Source organism: Rattus norvegicus, chromosome 6, assembly GCF_021556685.1.
Source record: "Rattus norvegicus strain SHRSP/BbbUtx chromosome 6, alternate assembly SHRSP_T2T, whole genome shotgun sequence".
NCBI lineage: Eukaryota > Metazoa > Chordata > Mammalia > Rodentia > Muridae > Rattus > Rattus norvegicus.
In genome coordinates, this window is record NC_141539.1 from 17,954,488 (window position 1) to 17,973,753 (window position 19,266).

At 42.9% G+C, this 19,266-nt stretch overlaps 2 pseudogenes; both read right to left on the bottom strand.

Annotated features, from left to right (window-relative positions):
- Positions 1 to 1,470: 1,470 nt before the first annotated feature.
- Psme3-ps3 (proteasome activator subunit 3, pseudogene 3) lies at positions 1,471 to 2,471 on the bottom strand (annotated as a pseudogene).
- Positions 2,472 to 13,650: 11,179 nt separating this feature from the next.
- On the bottom strand, positions 13,651 to 14,544 carry LOC103692540 (phosphomannomutase 1 pseudogene; annotated as a pseudogene).
- Between the last annotated feature and the right edge of the window lie 4,722 nt (positions 14,545 to 19,266).

Here is a 19,266-nt window from a genome sequence, read left to right on the forward strand (position 1 = left end):
AAACAAAAAGGAAAACTGAGAAACACATGGTGGGCGGGAAGGGGTTCGGCTGGAAGGGATCTGAGGGTAGATAGGTGTACGGCCCAATGAAAATTCGGTTGGTTTGTTACTGAGCACTACTCATGGGAAGAGAGCATCCCAACTCCTGCTCTATAGAATGCTGGGAGTGAAAGTGATGCACCCAGATGGAAAAATGACTGGGAACTGGAAGACGGAGAGGAGTAAAAGACAAATAGACACTGAAAGTCACTGGCAGGCTAACTGCAGAGACCAACTCTCACTTAAAAAGCTGGGGGCTGGTGGGGTTAATACAAACACTGTAACAAGTGATATCTCTAGAAGATTCAAGAGGAGGCAACTCTTCTATGGGTTTGACCTTCGCAACATATTTATACACACACGTGAACACACACACACACATGTGCACGTGTGTATGTGCACACACATATATACACATGAATTACTGCTTTCCCTGGAAGCACAATACTATAAATACGAGAAACATTTCCCAAAGGGAACGCATAGCGAGGAGCAGTAGCTTCTGGGCCTCACAGCTGACCGCTCCCTAGCCAGCGCACACGCTAGCCCAAGAGAAGGGCAGGTGGGGGCTAGAGGACCGGCTTTTGCAAAACACCAAAACGAACCTGAGTCACAGAGGGAGGCCTCCATGAGCCTCTGCTGCTCGGCTCCTGTTCTCCTTCAACTTACCCTGTCACCAGCGGCTACATTATCAGGAGAGGGTGGGCCTGGGACTTTTGCCTGGGTGGATGACTAAAACAACTATCACCTGTATGTGACAGGGGCTTGAGGGGGTGTGGTACAAGAAGGAAGATATGTTCTATAATGGAGCAGGAAGCATGTATACATGTCCTTATGTGTATGTACATGTATCCACATGTGTATGTGAAAACCCCAGTTATAAAAACATCCAAGAAGCTTTAGGGATGTAGCTGAAGGCCTAAGGTTTCCCTCGTCATGGCCAGGCTCCAGGTGGGATGGATGCAGGAAAACCCTAAGGCTCACCAGGACAGACAGGAAGGACCAAAGTCCCACAGAAACAAGAGACAGTAGCCTTGTGACAAAAGAGATGTCCCTTCCACATCTACTCCCCTGTTCCTAAAAGACACCTAACACTTTCCCTATAGTTCCTCCAGCTTTTAACCAACTAATCATCAAAAGGAAGAAAACACAAAACCTAGACCAGGAAAGAGGGGGAGAAAAAACAAAAACCCACAATTCTTCTTGTGCCAGTATGCTGCACAAACCTGGAGTTCTCCAGAAATTAGGACAGGTTGGGTGGGGGTGTTGGGGAAGGAGATAGAAGAGTTTCTGAGGCCTGAAAATAGAGGTAAACACGTCACAGAACTAGATGAGAGTTTCATTAGACTCTAACTAAAAACAGAGAGGTGTGATTACTATTTCCAGCCAGTTTCCCCATCACGATAGTCATATAATAAACCAAGGCAATGTCGGTCTTGAGCCAGACTCACCTGGCCCTGGCCTCAGTACAGTGTCTCTTCATTGCTGCTTCGGGGCCGTTTGATCTTCTCAATGTTTTTCAGGATCATGTCATGGAGCGTGACATACTGATTCCTCAGCTCTGAGATGCTGAGGCGGAGGCTGATGTACTCTTTCTCATCGATCTCTGTGACAGTGTGGCGACAGTCCTCCACATGGGGGTATTTAGCTATTTAGAAACCAATTTGGCTCTTGTAATATAATATCTAGAAATCTGGTCCAGATAAGATACAGCTTCACTCTCGACAGTTCTTAGCTCTGCAACTGTTTCCTCCTGAATCGACACCCGGAAGTTGTTCCCATCTTCTATCCTGGGAATCAAGAGCTGAGCCCACATTTTGACCATGTTACATTTCTCGATCAGCAGCCGAATCTCAGGTTTTACTTTGTCAATAACGTCCACAAGCTGCTGGTTGCTTTTCAACATCCCGTTGGGCATCACAAACACCTTGGTTCCTTGGAAGGTCTCTTCACATTCATCCAACCTGCGCTTCTTGTAAGTGGGACCATCCAGTCCATCGTGGCTATTGGTGAGGAGAATGGGGTCAGGGACTGGGAGATTTATGTCTGAGTGGATTTGAGTTAGGTCATGGATATTTAGGATTGGTTCCTTCAAAAAACTATCAAGTTCTAATAACTTCTTTGGGAAAAAATTTGCCACCAAGTCTTCTGCCTCACTTGTGATCCGCTCCCTGAAAGAATCAACCTTGAGCTTAACTTCCTGATCCACCTTCAGCAACGAGGCCATGGCCGGGCCGGACCGCGTCCGCTCTGTTGGGTGCCGGAGGTGCTGTGGGCTCCGGGGAGGGCCGCAGGGGCCTGAGGAATCTCCGCTGCCCTCGGGACCCCCACGCTGGCTTGCTCACCACTTGCTCGTTCCCTCCCTCCGTGCCGGCCGTCCACCTGCCCGCCTGCTGCCTGCTAGCTCTCTCGCTCGCCCTCCCGGCTTTTCCATATTTTGTACATTTTTAAACAGAGCCTTTCCTTTTTATCTTTTCATTGATGGTTTGTTTTAGTTATTTACATATGTTGGTCATAGACCTATTTTGGTCACATTTGTATGCTATAAGTAGCTACTTCCAATCAATAATTTTTTTTATTTTTTGGTGGTATCATTTGGTGAACAGGAAAATTTGATTTTAGGTCTAATCTGTTTCTTTCCTTTATGCTAGATGAGTTTCTCTTTTCTTCTTCTTCTTCTTCTTCTTCTTCTTCTTCTTCTTCTTCTTCTTCTTCTTCTTCTTCTTCTTCTTCTTCTTCTTCTTCTTCTTCTTCTTCTTCTTCTTCTTCTTCTTCTTCTTCTTCCTCCTCCTCCTCCTCCTCCTCCTCCTCCTCCTCCTGCTCCTCCTGCTCCTCCTCCTCCTCCTCCTCCTCCTCCTCCTTCTTCTTCTTCTCCTTCTTCTTTTCCTCCTCCTTCCCTCCCTCCCTCCTTCCCTCCCCCCTCAGAAAAAGATTTATTTATTTATTTATTTATTTATTTATTTATTTATTTTTTAACTTGAGTGTTTCTTATTTACATTTCGAGTGTTATTCCCTTTCCCGGTTTCCGGTCAAACATCCCCCTAATCCCTCCCCTTCACCTTCTTTATGGGTGTTCCCCTTCCCATCCTCCCTCCATTGCCGCCCTCCCCCCAACAATCACGATCACTGGGGGTTCAGTCTTAGCAGGACCCAGGGCTTCCCCTTCCACTGGTGCTCTTACTAGGATATTCATTGCTAGCTATGAGGTCAGAGTCCAGGATCAGTCCATGTATAGTCTTTAGGTAGTGGCTTAGTCCCTGGAAGCTCTGGTTGCTTGACATTGTTGTACTTTTGGGGTCTCGAGCCCCTTCAAGCTCTTCCAGTTCTTTCTCTGATTCCTTCAAAGGGGGTCCTATTCTCAGTTCAGTGGTTTGCTGCTGGCATATGCCTCTGTGTTTGTTGTATTCTGGCTGTGTCTCAGGAGCGATCCACATCCGGCTCCTGTCGGTCTGCACTTCTTTGCTTCATCCATCTTGTCTAATTGGGTGGCTGTATATGTATGGGCCACATGTGGGGCAGGCTCTGAATGGGTGTTCCTTCAGTCTCTGTTCTAATCTTTGCCTCTCTATTCCCTGCCAAGGGTATTCTTGTTCCCCTTTTAGAGAAGGAGTGAAGCATTCACATTTTGATCATCCGTCTTGAGTTTCATTTGTTCTAGGCATCTACGGTAATTCAAGCATTTGGGCTAATAGCCACTTATCAATGAGTGCATACCATGTATGTCTTTCTGTGATTGGGTTAGCTCACTCAGGATGATATTTTCCAGTTCCAACCATTTGCCTACGAATTTCATAAACTCGTTGTTTTTGATAGCTGAGTAATATTCCATTGTGTAGATGTACCACATTTTCTGTATCCATTCCTCTGTTGAAGGGCATCTGGGTTCTTTCCATTTTCTGGCTATTATAAATAAGGCTGCGATGAACATAGTGGAGCACGTGTCTCTTTTATATGTTGATGCATCTTTTGAGTATATGCCCAAGAGAGGTATAGCTGCATCCTCAGGCAGTTCAATGTCCAATTTTCTGAGGAACCTCCAGACTGATTTCCAGAATGGTTGTACCAGTTTGCAATCCCACCAACAATGGAGGAGTGTTCCTCTTTCTCCGCATCCTAGCCAGCATTTGCTGTCACCTGAGTTTTTGATCTTAGCCATTCTCACTGGTGTGAGTTGAAATCTCAGGGTTGTTTTGATTTGCATTTCCCTTATGACTAAAGATGTTGAACATTTCTTTAGGTGTTTCTCAGCCATTCGGCATTCCTCAGCTGTGAATTCTTTGTTTAGCTCTGAACCCCTTTTTTAATAGGGTTATTTGTCTCCCTGCAGTCTAACTTCTTGAGTTCTTTGTATATTTTGGATATAAGGCCTCTATCTGTTGTAGGATTGGTAAAGATCTTTTCCCAATCTGTTGGTTGCCGTTTTGTCCTAACCACAGTGTCCTTTGCCTTACAGAAGCTTTGCAGTTTTATGAGATCCCATTTGTCGATTCTTGATCTTAGAGCATAAGCCATTGGTGTTTTGTTCAGGAAATTTTTCCAGTGCCCATGTGTTCCAGATGCTTCCCTAGTTTTTCTTCTATTAGTTTGAGTGTGTCTGGTTTGATGTGGAAGTCCTTGATCCACTTGGACTTAAGCTTTGTACAGGGTGATAAGCATGGATCGATCTGCATTCTTCTACATGTTGCCCTCCAGTTGAACCAGCACCATTTGCTGAAAATGCTATCTTTTTTCCATTTGATGGTTTTGGCTCCTTTGTCAAAAATCAAGTGCCCATAGGTGTGTGGGTTCATTTCTGGGTCTTCAGTTCTATCCCATTGGTCTATCTGTCTGTCTCTGTACCAATACCATGCAGTTTTTATCACTATTGCTCTGTAATACTGCTTGAGTTCAGGGATAGTGATTCCCCCTGAAGTCCTTTTAGTGTTGAGGATAGTTTTAGGTATCCTGGGTTTTTTGTTATTCCAGATGAATTTGCAAATTGTTCTGTCTAACTCTTTGAAGAATTGGATTGGTATTTTGATGGGGATTGCATTGAATCTGTAGATTGATTTTGGTAGAATAGCCATTTTTACTATATTAATCCTGCCAATCCATGAGCATGGGAGATCTTTTCATCTTCTGAGGTCTTCTTCAATTTCTTTCTTCAGAGTCTTGAAGTTCTTATTGTACAGATCTTTTACTTGCTTGGTTAAAGTCACACCGAGGTACTTTATATTATTTGGATCTATAATGAAGGGTGTCGTTTCCCTAATTTCTTTCTCGGCTTGTTTCTCTTTTGTGTAGAGGAAGGCTATTGATTTATTTGAGTTAATTTTATACCCAGCCACTTTGCTGAAGTTGTTTATCAGCTTTAGTAGTTCTCTGGTGGAACTTTTGGGATCACTTAAATATACTATCATATCATCTGCAAATAGTGATATTTTGACTTCTTCTTTTCCAATCTGTATCCCCTTGACCTCCTTTTGTTGTCTGATTGCTCTGGCTAGAACTTCAAGAACTATATTGAATAAGAAGGGAGAGAGTGGGCAGCCTTGTCTAGTCCCTGATTTTAGTTGGATTGCTTCAAGTTTCTCTCCATTTAGTTTAATGTTAGCAACTGGTTTGCTGTATATGGCTTTTACTATGTTTAGGTATGGGCCTTGAATTCCTATTCTTTCCAGGACTTTTATCATGAAGGGGTGTTGAATTTTGTCAAATGCTTTCTCAGCATCTAATGAAATGATCACATGGTTTTGTTCTTTCAGTTTGTTTATATAATGGATCACGTTGATGGTTTTCCGTATATTAAACCATCCCTGCATGCCTGGGATGAAGCCTACTTGATCATGGTGGATGATTGTTTTGATATGCTCTTGGATCGGTTTGCCAGAATTTTATTGAGTATTTTTGCGTCGATATTCATGAGGGAAATTGGTCTGAAGTTCTCTTTCTTTGTTGGGTCTTTGTGTGGTTTAGGTATAAGAGTAATTGTGGCTTCATAGAAGGAATTCGGTAGTGCTCTGTTTCAATTTTGTGGAATAGTTTGAATAATATTGGTATGAGGTCTTCTATGAAGGTCTGATAGAATTCTGCACTAAACCCGTCTGGACCTGGGCTCTTTTTGGTTGGGAGACCTTTAATGACTGCTTCTATTTCCTTAGGAGTTATGGGGTTATTTAACTGGTTTATCTGTTCCTGATTTAACTTCGGTACCTTGTATCTGTCTAGGAAATTGTCCATTAACTCCAGATTTTCAAGTTTTTTTGAATATAGGCTTTTATAGTAAGTTCTGATGATTTTTGAATTTCCTCTGAATCTGTAGTTATGTCTCCCTTTTCATTTCTGATTTTGTTAATTTGGACACACTCTCTGTGTCCTCTCGTTAGTCTGGCTAAGGGTTTATCTATCTTGTTGATTTTCTCAAAGAACCAACTTTTGTTCTGTTGATTCTTTCTATGGTCCTTTTTGTTTCTACTTGGTTGATTTCAGCTCTGAGTTTGATTATTTCCTGCCTTCTACTCCTCCTGGGTGTATTTGCTTCTTTTTGTTCTAGAGATCTTAGGTGTGCTGTCAAGCTGCTGACATATGCTCTTTCCTGTTTCTTTCTGCAGGCACTCAGAGGTATGAGTTTTCCTCTTAGCACAGCTTTCATTGTGTCCCATAAGTTTGGGTATGTTGTACCTTCATTTTCATTAAATTCTAAAAAGTCTTTAATTTCTTCCTTTATTTCTTCCTTGACCAGGTTATCATTGAGTAGAGCATTGTTCAATTTCCACGTATATGTGGGCATTCTTCCCTTATTGTTATTGAAGACCAGCTTTAGGCCGTTGTGGTCCGATAGCACGGATGGGATTATTTCTATCTTTCTGTACCTGTTGAGGCCCGTTTTTTGGCCAATTATATGGTCAATTTTGGAGAAAGTACCATGAGGAGCTGAGAAGAAGGTATATCCTTTTGCTTTAGGATAGAATGTTCTATAAATATCTGTTAAGTCCATTTGGCTCATGACTTCTCTTAGTCTGTCTACGTCTCTGTTTAATTTCTGTTTCCATGATCTGTCCATTGATGAGAGTGGGGTGTTGAAATCTCCTACTATTATTGTGTGATTTGCAATGTGTGTTTTGAGCTTTAGTAAGGTTTCTTTTACGTATGTAGGTGCCCTTGTATTTGGGGCATAGATATTTAGGATTGAGAGTTCATCTTGGTGGATTTTTCCTTTGATGAATATGAAGTGTCCTTCCTTATCTTTTTTGATGACTTTTAGTTGAAAAATCGATTTTATTCGATATTAGAATGGCTACTCCACCTTGGGTTTTGTCCAAGCAGTAAAATTAGTACTATAAACTTAAAAAAAAAAAAAGAATGGCTACTCCAGCTTGCTTCTTCAGACCATTTGCTTGGAAAGTTGTTTTCCAGCCTTTTACTCTGAGGTAGTCTTTGTCTCTGAGGTGTGTTTCCTGTAGGCAGCAGAATGCCTCATTGCGAATCCAGTTCGCTAATCTGTGTCTTTTTATTAGGGAATTGAGTCCATTGCTGTTGAGAGATATTAAGGAATAGTGATTGTTTTTTCCTGTTATCTTCATATTTGGATGTGAGATTATGTTGGTGCTTGTCTTATCTTTGTTTTGTTGCCAAGACGATTAGTTTCTTGCTTTTTCTAGGGTGTAGCTTGCCTCCTTGTGTTGGGCTTTACCATTTATTATCCTTTGTAGTGCTGGATTTGTAGAAAGATATTGTGTAAATTTGGTTTTGTCATGGAATATCTTGGTTTCTCCATCTATGTTAATTGAGAGTTTTGCAGGATACAGTAACCTGGGCTGGCATTTGTGTTCTCTTAGGGTCTGTATGACATCTGTCCAGGATCTTCTGGCTTTCATAGTTTCTGGCGAAAAGTCTGGTGTGATTCTGATAGGTCTGCCTTTATATGTTGCTTGACCTTTTTCCCTTACTGCTTTTAATATTCTTTCTTTATTTTGTGCGTTTGGTGTTTTGACTATTATGTGACGGGAGGAGTTTCTTTTCTGATCCAATCTATTTGGAGTTCTGTAGGCTTCTTGTATACTTATGGGTATTTCTTTTTTTAGGTTAGGGAAGTTTTCTTCTACGATTTTGTTGAAGATATTTACTGGTCCTTTGAGCTGGGAGTCTTCACTCTCTTCTATACCTATTATTCTTAGGTTTGATCTTCTCATTGAGTCCTGGATTTCCTGTATGTTTTGGACCAGTAGCTTTTTCCACTTTACATTATCTTTGACAGTTGAGTTGACGATTTCTATAGAATCTTCTGCTCCTGAGATTCTCTCTTCCATCTCTTGTATTCTGTTGGTGAAGCTCGTATCTACAGCTCCTTGTCTCTTCTTTTGGTTTTCTACATCCAGGCTTGTTTCCATGTGTTGTTTCTTGATTGCTTCTATTTCCATTTTTAATTCCTTCAACTGTTTGATTGTGTTTTCCTGGAATTCTTTCAGGGATTTTTGTGACTCCTCTCTATGGGCTTCTACTTGTTTATTTATGTTTTCCTGGAATTCTTTTAGGGATTTTTGCGATTCCTCTCTGTAGGCTTCTACTTGTTCTCTAAGGGAGTTCTTCACGTCTTTCTTGAAGTCCTCCAGCATCATGATCAAATATGATTTTGAAACTCGATCTTGCTTTTCTGGTGTGTTTGGATATTCCGTGTTTGCTTTGGTGGGAGAATTGGGCTCCGATGATGCCATGTAATCTTGGTTTCTGTTGCTTGGGTTCCTGCGCTTGCCTCTCGCCATCAGATTATCTCTAGTGTTACTTTGTTCTGCTATTTCTGACAGTGGTTAGACTGTCCTATAAGCCTGTGTTTCAGGAGTGCTGTAGACCTCTTTTCCTGTTTTCTTTCAGCCAGTTATGGGAACAGAGTGTTCTGCTGTCGGGCGTGTAGTTTTTCCTATCTACAGGTCTTCAGCTGTTCCTGTGGGTCTGTGTCTTGAGTTCACCAGGCAGGTCACTTGCAGCAGAAAAGTTGGTCTTACCTGTGGTCCCGAGGCTCAAGTTTGCTCGTGGGGTGTTCCTTATGAGCTCTCCGTGGCGGCAGCCACCAGGAAGATCTGCGCTGCCCTTTCCGGGAGCTTCCGTGCACCAGGGTTCCAGATGGCGTTTGGTGTTTTCCTCTGGAATCAGTAATGTGTGCAGAGTGCAGTCTCTTCTGGTTTCCCAGGTGTGTCTGCCTCTCTGAATGTTTAGCTCTCCCTCCCATGGGATTTGGGTGCAGAGAACTGTTTTCTGGTCACTCCTTTCAGGTTCTGGCGGTGTCTCCCAAAAGATTTATTTTAATTATTTTTTTGTGTGTCTCCATAGGGGTGCTGGGAACTGAACCCAGATCGTCTGTATGAGCAGTAAGTGCTCCTAATCACTTGTTGCAGTAAAAAAAGAACAAAAACAAACAAACAAACAAAAAACAGTCGAACCAGTTCCTGCTCGTGCCCTGGTGGTCTCACTTTCTTGCTAGTTCCAGCTCTATCGGGCCATTGGATTAGTGCTAATTTATCTCAGATTAGTATCTCTCCTGGCGAAATCTCTGGTTCCAGCTACCTGGTAAAATCAGGGCTCTAGAAGTCCAGCAGTGGCTGGCCTATTTTGGCTCCCTGCCACGGACTCTGCCCACACTCCCAGCAACTGCCCCCTGGTAGTTAAAGTATAAACTACCAACTACTCAGTGAAATCAAGACTCAACAAACTGTAACTCAACAATCATATTTACATGTTAAAATCTCAAGCCACAACACATCCACACAATAAACTTACAACCAATTGATAAGGATATAAACCACCCACTTAGATAAGATAAATTTGCCTACAGAAATCCATCGCAGCTACCTTGGCAATTCAAGACCACCCAGAACTGGGTCATCTTTCTCCATCTCCGTCTTGATTCCCCTCTTCCTCCTTCTCTCCCACCTTACAAAAGATTTGTACCTGTCTTATGTTTTTACTGTCCAGTCATGGCCTTGACCTAACTTCTCTGCCTTTACCTCAACCTATAATCACCGAACCATCTTTGCAGCCCCCAAAAGTCAGGAGTCTTGAGCCTCTCTCAAGAAGTCATCACTAACTTGAAGGCAGCACGATATTTCTCTAAATGTTTTTCTACAAGTGTTTGCTTTTTCAATTGTTTTCAGGTCTTTGAGGTTTGTTTGGATTAAAGTGCATTTATTCTCTTTTCTGTATCTGTGTTCTCCAGTAACATTTGTTAAATGACAGCCTGCTTAGTGAAATACATTTGTTGAAATAAATTAGTTTGTGGCTTCTGTTAGCAAGAAAGGCTTCTGGATACTTCAAATTGCATTTATATAATTCCTACTTCTTACTTCCTCTTCTCCTGCATTGCCCCTACCCCAACATACCCTGGTGTGTGTGTGCCTGTGTGTGCCTGTATCTGGCTTATGTGGCACATGCACCATGGACTGTTACAGGTGCATTCTTCGTTTTGCCAACACTTGTTAAGTCAGTCAAATTCCACTGGGAAACAGATGTCACCCTTGTGGAGGAAACTAAGGTGTCTTTCTCAAAAGGAGTGCCTATAGTGGTACAGACTTGGGAACTAATAGAGTGCATGACTCCAGGCTCAAGAGTCTTGGGGCTATCACTCCAAGGGGAGGAGGTGGTTATAGAAGCCTGAAGAGATCAGCTTTAGGGGGAGGGAGATTTATGACTGACCACAGCTGTGGCACTTGCTAGAAGTGTGCATCCGCCTTATTGACCCAGTAATGGAAATAGTTAAAGCCAGAACTTGATTTTCTATTCTTTTTTGGTATCCAATTGGAGTCTCTCAGCCAATGGATTTAGCCAGATATGGGAATACAGCAATGTTGTCTACATGGAAAGCAGTATAAAGATGGGTGAAAACTGGAGTTGAAAGGGGAGGTCACCAGCATGTGGCATCTCTCAAACCCTTCTGTGGAGGGAGGGAATCATGCTCAGAACACTCACCATCTGCTAGGCTCTGTACTGGACCCTTTACATGCACTGTTGTTGTGACACAGCTTTCCTTGTCCTGTGTCTCAGAGGAAGAGAGACACACTGACTTACCCCAGGCCAGAAGTGACACTTGTAAGTCTGCCCTGGTTAACTCCAAAGTCGTTGCTTTGAATATGATGCGGTAGTGACTGTTTCGGTTTCTGTTCTGCCTGCTTCCCAGGGAGGTTCTGTAGCTAGCAGATCAATAGACTTCCATAGATGAGCAGTGATCTCCTGAAACAGAATAAAAAGACAGGGCAGATGTGACAAGCTAAAAGACGTGGTCTTTGGACCAGAGAATAGGGTGATGTTAATGGCGATCTGCTCACAAAGGTACTAGGGACCAGGGAGGCTTCTATCAAAATGTTCTTAAGGTTCTTTACATTAAAAAGTGTATATTTTTAACTTAAGCATTTTACAATAATGAATACTGCATGAACTTACTCCTCCATTAGAGTGGATTAGCGCTCCCTTATCTCTGTATCCCCAGCAAGCTGTCTCCTGTCTTTTTGCCGCTAGCAATTCTAAGCGGGTGAGATACATCACTGAGAGTTTGATTTGAATTTCTCTGCTTCTTAGTGCAACCTTTCTCAACATTCTTACCCGACATCTGGTGACTCTTAGGGGTCCTTAGAGTCGCATGCCAACATCGCTGTCCTATTTGTGACAAAGTGCATTTTAATTACTGGCTTATGGGCTTCAGCGAGACTGCATTGGGAGCTGTGAAGAATCCGTCCGTGACACCAAAATCAACATTGGTGGTTGTGGAGGATTTTGGTCACAAGGAAGATGAGTAGAAATCACGTGCCCCTTGCATGGGTCAGGAGTACTGCAATGTGATATCCAACCTCACCGTTCTCAAAGGTCAAGAAACAAGTCATATCTTTATTGCACAGAGAGCAAAATAATGGAATTCAAGAAACATGTATTTAATAAATGCCAGGCAGTGCAATGTCCTGCAGTGAGAAGGGTGGAAGCTGTAGCCCCCAGAGCCTCTTCTCCTTCCGTTCTCCCAAGCCTTAGGTCTTCCCCGTGTGTGATTCTTTGTTTCCACCAGATGGTGTTGAGGTGGAGCAGACAAGAGGAACTCAAGGCATTTCTGATCCTTAAATGTGTTAATCAGAAAGAAACTCCCAGAACCATGGAATTAGGACAAAGCAGACTCCACCGGATTCAGTCTTATCTAGCTTGAGAGACAGCTGGTCATCTGACCCTGTCTAACATCCTAGAGATGGAATGCTCAAGATTCTATGGGGCCCAAATGTGGTCTTTCAGTAGCAATGGAGTAGTAGTAGCAGAAATCCCAATTGCTGAGTGCTAAACGTCCAACAGTCACTGTGTACACACCATTGCTGCCATTCCTATAGCACAGTGCTGAAGCACACCATCTTATGTGATTCTCAGAATGATGTTGGGATAGATGGATGCCACCCTGTCAGTCCTTGATGTGTGTGTGTCCACGTGTCTGTGTTCATATGAGTATAGACTTTCATGTATGGTATTCAATACTTCTCCATTCCCCTCGTTCACCAGGGGAGACCCAACACACAGTGCAGAGGATTCAGTGGGGGACAATATGGTTATCTTGGGCAGGGGCATCTTTAGTGTCTTTGGTAATTTGTTTCGCATTCTCTTGAAATTACCTGTATAGATAATAAGCTGGGAAGTTAGTATATTATTAAAAATTATAATTTTTCATTAATTGACATTCATCTAGACATTATTTCCATTGTGTGTATGAATGTATGTATGTATGTGTATGTGTGTATGTGTGTGTATGTGTGTTTGTGTGCATATGTGTGTGTATGTGTGTGTATGTGTGTATGTATGCATATATGTATGTATGTGTATATGTATGTGTATGTATGTATGTATATCTATGTATGTGTGTATATATGTATGCAAGTATATGTATGTATGTATGTGTATATGTATGTGTGTATGTATGTATGTATACATGTATGTATATGCATTAAGTCTTTTTTGCAGCAGGTTATTTTTCCCACTCAATAGCATACCACAGAAATCTCTGCCAGTCAATTTCTTTAATCTAAATCTACCTTTAACAATTCATAAAACACTGAATCCCTGAAGTACCCTAAAACATCCAGCCATTTCCATATCTTTGGTTATGTTCTTTGCTTCTAGACTTTTTAAAAATCGTTTTTTTTCTTTGTCTTCAGGAACAATACCAGTATTTAGAAGCCTAGTGTGGGGTAATGCTCTTGAAAGGCTGAGGGAAGAGGGTTAATTTCGAAAGTGGCCACTAGATGGCGAAATTGCCCCACAATGTTAGTAAAACCACATAGTTAACTGCATCTACAAGAGGCAACGGGATTGACCGCTTGGTAAGGAGCCCTATTCAGTGGCTCATGTGGAAGGGACTTTGGGAGTTAACTGGTTCACTTTGCATTTTTATTGTCATTTTTTTGTTCTGATTTGGGAACTTTAATATTTGTGACAAAGTCCTTTGAATAATGTCCTCTGCCATTCTTGTCGGTCTGTGGCTAGCACGCTTTATAGCATAACTCACTCGCTAATCTTTAGGATGAAACCTATTCTGTCCCAAAGACCAGCAGCATCAGAAGCCAGGGCCATCTGTGCAGAGCACAGGAATGCCTCTCATCAGAAGCCACCAGGCTTCGATGGTTGCCACACGAAGCCTGGTTTTTTGTGTGGACAGTGTGGTACCCTACATGACTGTACATGTTGGGCCAGAGGGAGAGGAACCGTGGCACTCCATGGTTCTCTCTTCAAGCCTGGCCAGAACTCTGTGACAGTCTCAATGTTCAGCTGTAGGTACTGTCATGCCTCGTGGGCTATCTCTGGGAAGAAAAGCCCTCTGTATTATTGTATAGTGTCTTCAGGGAAGACCACGGCTATGGACAACTATAAGGGGTCTGTATAGATCTCAAAGTCATTCCCGCAAGGACTGATCTCATTCCCAAAGAAGTGGATGATGTCAAAGTTGTCCTCATCCAGGCCGAGGCTATAAGGGCTTATCCTAGCCCTTGGGGAAGACATCGAAGCTTACCATGCCTCCTCGGGCGAACCTCTGCCCGATATTCTCCTTGTCCTGTTTGTAGAACTCAATCCTCTCCAACAGGGTGCAGCTGTGGCAGGTAGGCGAGATGGTCAGCATGCCATTTCGGAACTCAAGGAAGGTTCCACCCTTTTTGGACTGTCCGAGCAGAGCCTTGTAATGGAGGCGTAAGCTGATCACGTTCTGTATGAGCTCCTCCCCCGCACACGGTTCTCCATTAGCAGCTTGGAGAGTAGCCATCCGTGTTTGTACTGCACTGTCCTATTCTGAGAAAACTCACAATCAGACTTCGCAATGACTTTATCCCCATCACCCAGCTGCTTAACGATTTTTCAGTCCGAGCCACCCGCCACACCAATCTGCATCCCACTTTGCAGCTTCTGCAGGAGGGCTGGTACCTCAGGGTCATTTTTTTTTCTAGTGAGCTGGCTTGAGGGGTCTGCAAATAGGCAGAGCATGAGCTCTTCCCTTCGGGCTCCCTTAATAGTGACAGCCATGGCTGCAGCTCCCACACCAAGTGCTGTTGCCACCTGTATTATATGTTAATTGCACACGTGACACATAAATTCAATCTAACAGGAAAGGGTTTGCTCTGCCCAGTCCTCTCCCCCTTCTCTGTGCTTGTCCCTGACCCCAGAGAGAACCAGGCTTGAATACTTTGGGGAATTGCTGTATAATTCTTTCTACATGACATGATCTCATCCATCATTTCTGTCTTTCAAAGATTTATTTTTTTATATTTATGTGTCTAGGTCTGCTTGCATGAGTTCATGTGTTGCACATGTATGCAAGATGTCTCAAGAGGCCAGAGGATGTCCTCCCCTGAGACTGGAGTTACAGAGAATTGTAAGCCATCTGTTGTGGGAACTGAACCCTAGAAGAACTTTAAGTGTTCTCAATTGCTGAGCCATATCTCTAGCCTCCATCCATCCTTTCTTAACAAGCATTCCTGGCTACTTCCAGTTTGTAAGTGAAGACAGCACAGGGGCAGCACCGTTGTCAGTGCAATGCTGACCCTGCTCTGGGGTTCGCCCAGACTAGAGTTTTAAAAGTTGACTTGGTAGCAACTTGGTTGCTGCATTTGGTCAAACTATTTAGCTCCCATCAAGCCTCTGTTTGCTCGGTTTTCAAGGAATCAAGCCCTGCTAAGTCAAGTCAGGAATTGCAGGTTCTCCCAGCTCAGTGGCTGAGAGAGTTGAGAGAGTTCATTTTCTTCATTATTTCTCTCTCTCTCTCTCTCTCTCTCTCTCTCTCTCTCTCTCTCTCACACACACACACACACACACACACTAGTAGAAAAGCACATGCCTCTGCTCCTTGAATCCTCTAAAGCTGGCCATGTAGGCACAGAAAACACAGTGATCACCCCAACCAGTCTCCAGTCCAGATCATGGAAACAGAGACTAAACAGAGACAGAGTGAAACTAACAGAACTTATGAATCAAATGGTTTTAACAGATATCTACAAAATGTTTCATCCTAAAACAGAAGAATATACCTTCTTCTCAGCACCTCATGGTACCTTCTCCAAAATTGACCCTAAAATTAGTCCCAAAACAAGTCTCAATATATACAAGAAGATTGAAATAATCCCTTGCATCCTATCAGATCATCATGGAGTAAGGCTGGTCTTCAATGACAATAAAAACACCCAATTCATTCATGAAGCCACAATTATACTTACACCTAAATCACACAAAGACTCAACAAAGAGAACTTCAGACCAATTTCCCTTATGAATTTCAATGCAAAAATACTTAATGACATTCTTGCAAACTGAATTCAAGAACACGTCAAAACAATCATTTACCATGATCAAGGAGGCTTCATCCTGGGGATGCAGGGATGGTTCAAAATATGGAAATCCATCTATGTAATCCACTATATAAGCAAACTCAAAGAAAAAAACCACATGATCATCTCATTAGATGCTGAAAAAGCACTTGACAAAATTCAACACGCCTTCATAATAAAAGTACTGGAAAGGACAGGAATTCAAGGCCCATACCTAAACATAGTAAAAGCAATGTACAGCAAACCAGTAGCTAACATCAAACTAAATGGAGAGAAATGTGAAGCAATCCAACTAAAATCAGGGACTAGACCAGGCTGCCCACTCTCTCTACCTATTCAACATAGTACTTGAAGTTCTAGCCAGAGCAACCAGACAACAAAAGGAGATCAAAGGGATACAGATTGGAAAAGAAGAATTCAAAATATCACTATTTGCAGATGATATACTTAAGTGACCCCCAAAATTCCACCAGATAAGCAACTCAGCAAAGTGTCTGGATATAAAATAAACAAATCAGTAGCCTTCCTCTACTCAAAGGATAAACAGGCTGAGGAAGAAATTAGGGAAACAACACCCTTCACAATAGTCACAAGTTATATAAAATATCTTGGTGTGACTCTAATCAAGGAGGCGAAAGATCAGAATGACAAGAACTTCCAGTCTCTGAAGAAAGAAATTGAAGAATGCAGAAGGTGGAAATATCTCCCATGCTCATGTATTGGCAGGATTAATATAGCAAAAAAGTGGCCATCTTACCAAAAGCAATCTACAGATTCAATGCAATCCCCATCAAAATTCCAATTCAATTCTTCATAGAGTTAGAAGGAGCAATTGGCAAATTTGGAATAACAAAAAAATCCAGGATAGTGAAAACTATTTTCAACAGTAAAAGAATTTCTGGGGGAAATCACCATCCATGGCCTCAAGTAGTATTACAGAGCAACAGTGATAAAAACTGCCTGTTATTAGTACAGAGACAGGCAGGTAGATCAATGTAACAGAATTGAAGACCCAGAAATGAACCCACACACCTATGGTCACTTGATCTTTGACAAAGGAGCTAAACCCATCCAGTGGAAAAGAGATAGCATTTTCAACAAATGGTGCTGGTTCAACTGGCAGTCAACATGTAGAAGAATGCAAATCGATCCATTCTTATCTCCTTGTACAAAGCTCAAGTCCAAGTGGATCAATTACTTCCACATAAAACCAGATACACTCAAACTAATAGAAGAGAAAGTGGGGAAGATTCTCAACCACATGGGCACTGGGGAAAATTTCCTGAACAGAACACCATTGGCTTATGCTCTAAAATCAGCAATTGACACCTCATAAAATGGCACCTCATAAAATTGAAAGGCTTCTGTAAAGCAAAGGACGCTGTGGTTAGGACAAAATGGCAACCAAAAGATTAGGAAAAAATCCTTACCAATCCTACATCTGATAGAGGGCTAATATCTAATATATACAAAGAACTCAAGAAGTTAGACTCCAGAGAACCAAATAACCCCATTAAAAAATGGGGCACAGAGCTAAACAAAGAATTCTCAACTGAGGAATAGCTAATGGCCGAGAAGTACCTAAAGAAATGTTCAACATCCTTAGTCATCAGGGAAATGCAAATGAAAACAACCCTGAGATTCCACCTCACACCAGTTAGAATGGCTAAGTTCAAAAACTCAGGTGACAGCAGATGCTGGCGAGGGTGTCGAGAAAGAGGAACACTCCTCCATTGTTGGTGGGATTGCAGACTGGTACAACCATTCTGGAAATCAGTCTGGAGGATCCTCAGAAAATTGGACATTGAACTGCCTGAGGACCCAGCTATACCTCTCTTGGGCATACACCAAAAGCTGCTCCAACATATAACAAGGACACATGCTCCACTATGTTCATAGCAGCCTTATTTATAATAGCCAGAAGCTGGAAAGAACCCAGATGTCCTTCAACAGAGGAATGGATACAGAAAATGTTGTACATCTACACGATGGAGTAGTACTCAGCTATTAAAACAATAATTTCATGAAATTATTAGGTATGCACTCACTGATAAGTGGATATTAGCCAAAAACTTGGAATATCCAAGATACAATATACAGACCATGTGAAGCTGAAGAAGGAGGACCAGAATGTGGATGCTTCAGTTCTTCTTAGAAGGACGGACAAAGTACTCATGGGAGAAGAGGGTAGGAGGGACTTGGGAGGAATAGAGGAGGGGGAGGGGAAAAAGGGGGAAGCAGGATCAGGTATGGGAGGAGAAGAGGGTCAGGACTTTGAACAGAGGTGTGCAACAACGAGGGATGGGGAACTGGGGGTAGCCATCAGCAAGTTTCCAGATACCAGGAAAGCAAGAGGTTCCCAAGGACCCAACAGGGGATGAGATTAACTGAAATGCCCAACAAAGTGGAGGGAGAACCATATCCAGAGGTTAGGCAAGGCCCCTAATTGGGAGGTGGGGCCACTCATTCATCCAGAATTTTTCACCCAGAATAGCTCCTGTCTAAAGGAAATACAGGGACAAGGTGTGGAACAGAGACTGGAAGAAAGGTCATTCAGAGACTGACCTGCCTGGGTATCCATCCCATCCATATACAGTCACCAAACACAGACACTATTGGGAATGCCAAGAAGTGCTTGCTGACAGGAGCCTGTTATAGCTGTCCCCTGAGAGGTTCTTCTAGAACCTGACAAATACAGATGTGGATGCTCATAGCCAACCATTGGACTGAGCATGGGGGACCCCAATTGAGGAGTTAGAGAAAGGACTGAAGGAGCTGAAGTGGTTTGCAACCCTATGGGAAGAACAACAATATCAACCAACAAGAGCCCCCAGAGCTTCCAAGGACTAAGCCACCAATCAAAGAGTACACAGGGATGGACCCAAGGCTCCAGCCACATATGTAGCAGAGGATGGCATTGTTTGGCATCAATAGGAGAGGCCCTTGGTCCTGTGAAGGCTCGATGGTCCAGTATAGGGGAATGCCAGGGCAGGGAGTTGGGAGGGAGTGGGTGGGTAAGTGAGCGTCCTCATAGAAGCAGGGGGAGGGGGATAGGCTAGGAGGGTTCCAGAGGGGAATCCAGGAAAGGGGATAGCATTTGAAATGTAAATACATGAAATATTCAATTAAAAAGAAAGATGAGAGTCAGTCCAGCCACATGGAGCCCAAGACCCAGGCCCCTTAGCCCATACTTGACAGGGTCTTCTCCTAAGGCTCTGTGTAATGGATGCTATCTGTGGAGGTTTCTGGCCTGGCCTGGTAGAGAATTCAAGGGGATATCGAGTGGGCAGGGAAAGGGAAGTGCCTCTGCCACTTCTGCCAGGCCACTACTGTTGCTCCTGCTGTGCTGACCAGAGGAGGGCTGGCTAGTGAGAGAGGTACAGGGGAACCTTCTAGCAGGGAAAGCTTCGGGAGAGCGCTCTCTT